Here is a 6,000-nt window from a genome sequence, read left to right as displayed (position 1 = left end):
GTAACGTACTGAGGCAGGAGACGTTGGTAGGGCAACATGCTTTAATGGAGGCACGTTACAAGAGAGAGAACACGCGGGCCGGGTCCTGCTTATGTACAACTCCGGGAACCTCCCTCCAGACAGGCCAGTCCAATCCTGGCCTGTTGAACTTCCCGCCACAGCTGGTGATTGGCTGGGAGTTCGGGTCCTGCGCTGAGCAGCCCGGGGACAGCCCGGTCGCTCCGCGCAGGGTCGCGCTGGCTGGTTTTATGTTATTGTGTTACTGCGTTGTATCGTTGTCTCGATATACTACACCCCTCCCCCCCTAGTTGCTGTACATAGTCTCTTAGGTAGGCGGGAGGACGACGCTCCCGGGTGGATCGTCTAGGAGCTGCCTGTGGTGTCGGTGCTGCTTCGGCCGCGGGAGACTCTCCGGGGGCCGAGGCCGCTGTGGGTTGCTGGTCGATCTCTGTGGGCCTCTCGGCCTCTGCTGGTCCGGGGAGTTCGCTGGCGGGCAGGGTCGGTGCTGGCGCTGTGGCCTCTGGCATACCCCTAGCCGGCTCTCCCCCGGGTACTTCCTCCTCCACGTCGATCGGCCCTTCCGGTAGAGTGCGGCGGCGCAGCTGGTCGATGTGTCGCCGCAGAGTCTGCCCCCCCCTCTGTGGATACCTCGTAATGACAGGTCCCAATCACCTGCCTCACCCGACCCGCGACCCACATGGGTCCCTGGGCGTAGTTTCGTGCGAACACAGGGTCCCCCGTGAAGAACCCTCGGGCTGCCTCCCGGACCTCCGGGGACCCTCGGATGTCCGAGGCTCGGTCGGGGTGTAGCCTGTCGAGCCTCGTGATGAGTTTGCGCCCCATGAGCAGCTCTGCCGGGCTTACCCCCGTGACCGGGTTGGGGGTTACCCGGTTGTCGAACAGGAAGGCGGCTAGTCTGTGGTCCCAGTCACCCTGCACTATCCGGCCCAGGGCTTCCTTGGTCGTTCGGACCATCCGCTCTGCCTGTCCGTTGGTGGCCGGGTGGAATGGGGCAGACCTTATGTGTCTAATCAGGTACCTCTGCAGGAATGCCTGAAAGTCCCCAGAGGTGAAAGCCGCCCCGTTGTCTGTGACAATAGTGTCCGGAATACCATGGGTGCTAAGGGCCCAGCGCAGTGCCCGTATGGCGGCTGCTGATGAAGTGGACGCTACTGGGATGACCTCCAGCCATTTGGTGTAGGCGTCCACCATGATCAGAAAGATCTGTCCCTGGAAGGGCCCCGCAAAGTCTAAGTGGAGCCTGGACCAAGGTTTCCTAGTGGTTTCCCACCGTGTGACCGGGGTGCTTGGTGGCTCGGGGCGTGACTCCTGACATGCGCTGCACCTCCGCACCCAGTTCTCGATCTCCTCATCCATCCCCGGCCACCAGACGTAGCTCCTGGCTAGAGCCTTCATCCTGACTATGCCGGGGTGTGTCTCGTGGAGTGACTCTAAGACTCGCTTCTGCAGCGGGGGGGGGGGGAACCACCACCCTGCTTCCCCATAAGATGCACCCTTTGTGGGCTGCTAGCTCCTCTCTCCTCATTTTGTAGGGCTTAAACTCTTCCCCCATGTTCCCTTCTGGCCACCCCCTCACCACCCAGTCGAGAACCCTTGCCAGTGTTTTGTTCCTCCCTGTAGCCTTTGCGACCTCCGCAGCGTGGAGGGGCTGTTCCGGGAGGGATTCGACCAACATGACCAGGTGTGCGGGGGCTGGGTCAGGCTCTGTGACGGGTAGAGGCAAACGGCTGAGCGCGTCCGCGTGGCCCATAGCCTTGCCGGCCCGGTGGACCAGTGTGTACGTGTATGAGTTGAGGAATTGGTTCCACCTCAACACACGCTGTGAGAGTATTTGGGGGGTTTGGCGGTCTGGGGCCAACAGACCTAAGAGTGGCTTATGGTCCATAGCTATCGTGAACCTCCGCCCATACAGATAATCATGGAACTTGCGGACTCCTGCCACGATTGCCAGAGCCTCCTTGTCTATCTGCGCATAATTGCGCTCGGCCGGTGTGAGTGTGCGGGAGTAGTACGCTACCGGTACCTCCCTCCCGTCCGGGAGTTGGTGCCCCAGGACTGCTCCCAACCCATAAGGCGACGCATCGCAAGCCAGGATGACGGGGAGGCCCTCGTCAAAATGGTGGAGCACCGCATTGGACACCAGGACGTCCTTGACCACCTGAAACGCGGCGGCTTGTTGTTTGCCCCAAACCCAAGGGGCTTTTTTGTCCAGCAACCGGTGTAGGGGTTCTGCTAGGGCTGCCTTGTGGGGGAGGAATGAATGGTAAAAATTAAGCACCGCCAAGAAGCTTTGTAGCTCCGCTTTGCAGGTGGGGGCCGGGGCTTGCACGATGGCTCGGGTCTTTTCTTCCGTTGGGTGGATTCCTGCTGCGTCTACAGCGAAACCCAGGAACTCCACCCATGGGACCCCCAGCAAGCATTTCTCCCTCTTGACCTTGAGCCCCGCTGCCTGGAACCGGCGGAGCAGCTCTCTCAGGCGGTTGGCGAATTCTTCGGAGTCCGGGGCGGCGATTAAAACGTCATCGAAGAACGGTTGAACTCCGGGGATCCCTTTAAGGAGAGCGTCCATTATACTTTGGAAAATCCCCGGAGCCACGCTAACCCCGAACTGTAGCCTCCGCACTCTGAAGGCCCCCCTGTGTGTCACAATAGTCTGGGCCTCCGCCGTTTTAGTATCTACCGGGAGCTGTTGGTAGGCCTGTGCCAGATCCAGCTTCCCGAAGATCTTAGACCCCGCTAGGGCAGCCAGGACGTGGCTCACCACCGGCACTGGGTAGGGGTTATCCTGCAGTGCCTTATTTATTGTGCACTTATAGTCGGCGCAGATCCACACCTCCCCGTTTGGCTTGATCGGGGTTACGATGGGAGTCTCCCAGGTGGCGTAGTCTACCGGTTCCAGGACCCCTTGGGCAGTGAGGCGGTCTAGTTTGGCCTCTATTTTTGGTTTCAAGGCGAACGGGACCCGCCTCGCCTTGAGCCTGATCGGCCTGACCATCGGGTCTAGTGGTAGGGAGATGGCCGGCCCTTTGTAGCTCCCCAGGGAGCCGTCGAACACGTCTGGGAACTCTTGGCATATCTCCCCGAACCCCCTGGGTGTTAGGGTTTGCCCCACCCCCTCCAAGCGGATCCCCAAGGGCTTGAACCACACCAGTCCTAGCAGGGTGGTAAGCTGGCGCTTTACCACCAGGATGTCCAGCGGGCCGTAGAAGGACCCCCGCTCGACTTGCATCCAGGCCCACCCCACGATTTGCACCGGATTCTTCTGAAAGTCCCGGAGTATGAAGTCCACCGGCCTTAATTGAAGCCGCTAGCGGGGGCACAGTTTCCTCAGGGTCTCCTCTGCTATAATGGAAATGGAGGAACCTGAGTCCACCTCCATTTGGCAGGGGTTCCCTTCGATGAGAACCGCCATTTTGATCTTATCGGGGGTGGCGAGGGGCAAGTTCAGTACCTGTAGGGTAGTGGAGGCTGTGGAGTGGAACTCTGCCGACTCGTGGTGCGTGGTCGGCCTCCGGCGGTTGGGCTTGGCTTGGCAAGCCCTTGCAATGTGGCCGGTCTTTCCGCAGCTCCGGCGGTCCCAGGTCCGGTACTGGCAGTCCCTTCTGTCGTGGGGGTCGCCGCAGCTGGCGCACTTGGGGGCCGGCGGTCTCTCCGCCGCTGGGGATCGTTCGGCTGCTCGGGGTCGTTGTGGCGCGCGGTTGGTTGCCCCTGCTGGGCGGCGCAGCTGGAACGCTTCTCCCTCGTCCGGACGGTCGGGGTCCAGCTCCTCGTGGTGGACCGCGTCGGCCCTCACCTTGGGTAAGGTCCTCGCGGTTCTCTCGAACGCCACGGCTTCGCTAAAGGCACTCTGCAGAGTGAGCTCTTCCTTCGCGAAGAGCCTCTGTTGGAGCCTCTCGTCGCGGAGTCCCCACGTGAACCGATCAGCCAGGGTCTCTTCCAGCCGAGGAAAGTCGCAGTTTCCCGCAATCTGGCGTAGGGCCGCCAGATAGTCGGCGGCCGATTCTCCTGCTGCTTGGTCTCGCTGGTGGAAAAGGAACCGGCGGGCCACCCGAGATGGTTGCGGCAGGAAATGGCCAGTGAGGAGCCTGATGATCTCCGCGAAGGACTTCTCGGTGAGTTTTGCAGGGGCCGAGAGACCCTTGGCGATCTCGAACATGGCCGCCCCGCAGATGCTCAGGAGAACGTCCCTCTTCATGCTGTCCTCTGTGATTCGATTGGCCCTCAAGTAGCATTCAACCCGTTCTGCGTAGGACTCCCAGCCCTCGGGATTCGCGGGGTTGAACGGCTCGATGTGACCGGTGGTACCGCTCTGGGTTGCCATGGTGGCGATGGCGGCGGTCGTGGCCCGTGGGTTGCCCTGTCTCCGATGTAGCCGACGTGGCTAGAATCGCATCCTCGTCGCCACTGTAACGTACTGAGACAGGAGACGTTGGTAGGGCAACATGCTTTAATGGAGGCACGTTACAAGAGAGAGAACACGCGGGCCGGGTCCCGCTTATGTACAACTTCGGGAACCTCCCTCCAGACAGGCCAGTCCAATCCTGGCCTGTTGAACTTCCCGCCACAGCTGGTGATTGGCTGGGAGTTCGGGTCCTGAGCTGAGCAGCCCGGGGACAGCCCGGTCGCTCCGCGCAGGGTCGCGCTGGCTGGTTTTATGTTATTGTGTTACTGCGTTGTATCGTTATCTCGATACACTACACCCACCTTTATATGTGGTGCCCCCTTGGGTTGATTCTAGTCAGGAGAATCCTGCGGGTGGAGGAGGCTCACGTCCCCTCTCTCTACATGATGTAGTCCTGACCTGAAACTCACCCCTGAATGCCTGAGAATTGAATTCCCAGCAGATCGCTCCCAGTATACATTTGACAGAAAGACCCAAACACAACACAAGCAAGGACTGTGTGCAGTGCAATTAGACCCCCAGGAGCTCCTGCCCTGCTCTAAGATCCCACTGGTCAAAACATCCAAACATAAAGGACAATTTTCTTCCTTCCACTGAACATGTTGAAAAGTCAGTTTCACTACCTTCCTGGAATAGGCTGTTTGACATGTGACCAGTGGTGTCTCCTTCGGACAGGTCACCACAAATAGGTAAGTGAAGACTTAAAGCATGCCTTGCAGTCCTTAGCTCTTGGTGACTCACTGACACATCTCCTGCTCCTATCTTGAGAATAGTTCGATTCAACTTCAGTATCACCTTAGACAGGGCTTTTATTGTGCGGGAAAAGCCCAGCAGAAACTTATTTGCATATTAGGCTGCACCCCCTGACATCACCATAGTTTCACACAGGGCTTTTTTGTAGAAAAAGCCCAGCAGGAATCTGTTTGCATATTAGGCCACATCCCCTGACACTAAGCCAGCCAGAACTGCGTTCCTGTGCGTTCCTGCTCAATAAACGCCCCGACTGTAGACGCCAACAAGGTTTCTTAAAGACCTACAAGATATAGATGTCTGATAATGGAAGCTTTGTCTTTTGACAGCTTATACACTGGAAATCTTGCCAGTTTCTACTGGACTTGGAACTAGCTGTTCTACTGTAGACCAACACAGTTGCCCTCTGAAACTATCTTCTGTATTTTGGCCTGTTGTGTATGCTGCTGTGTATGCCTGTCATCACCTATTGCATCAATCTTTCAGTTAAGAGACAGTTCCCCATATTTCCAGATAGGTCTAAACTCAGGGCAGTTTAATCACATATTGCTTAAAAAGTGATCTCTGGCTTCAAAATAGTTTCTTTTCTCAGCACAAAAGTCTTTTGCAACCTTCCATCTCAGATGAAACCTCTGAACCTTAGCCAAGGTCTGACTTGAGTGTGATGTTTCCGACCCTCTCAATCCAAATGAACTCCTGTTTTGCAGGCAGAAGGATTTAGGTTCAAACCGCAGCATCTTCAGTTAAAAGATGTTGTATGGCAGGTATTGAGAAAAGAACTTTATATCTCAACAATCTGCTGCCAGTCAGAGTAGACCATACTGAGC

The sequence above is a fragment of the Heteronotia binoei genome, chromosome 15 (genome assembly GCF_032191835.1).
Source record: "Heteronotia binoei isolate CCM8104 ecotype False Entrance Well chromosome 15, APGP_CSIRO_Hbin_v1, whole genome shotgun sequence".
Taxonomy (NCBI): domain Eukaryota; kingdom Metazoa; phylum Chordata; class Lepidosauria; order Squamata; family Gekkonidae; genus Heteronotia; species Heteronotia binoei.
This window is presented reverse-complemented; position numbering follows the sequence as displayed.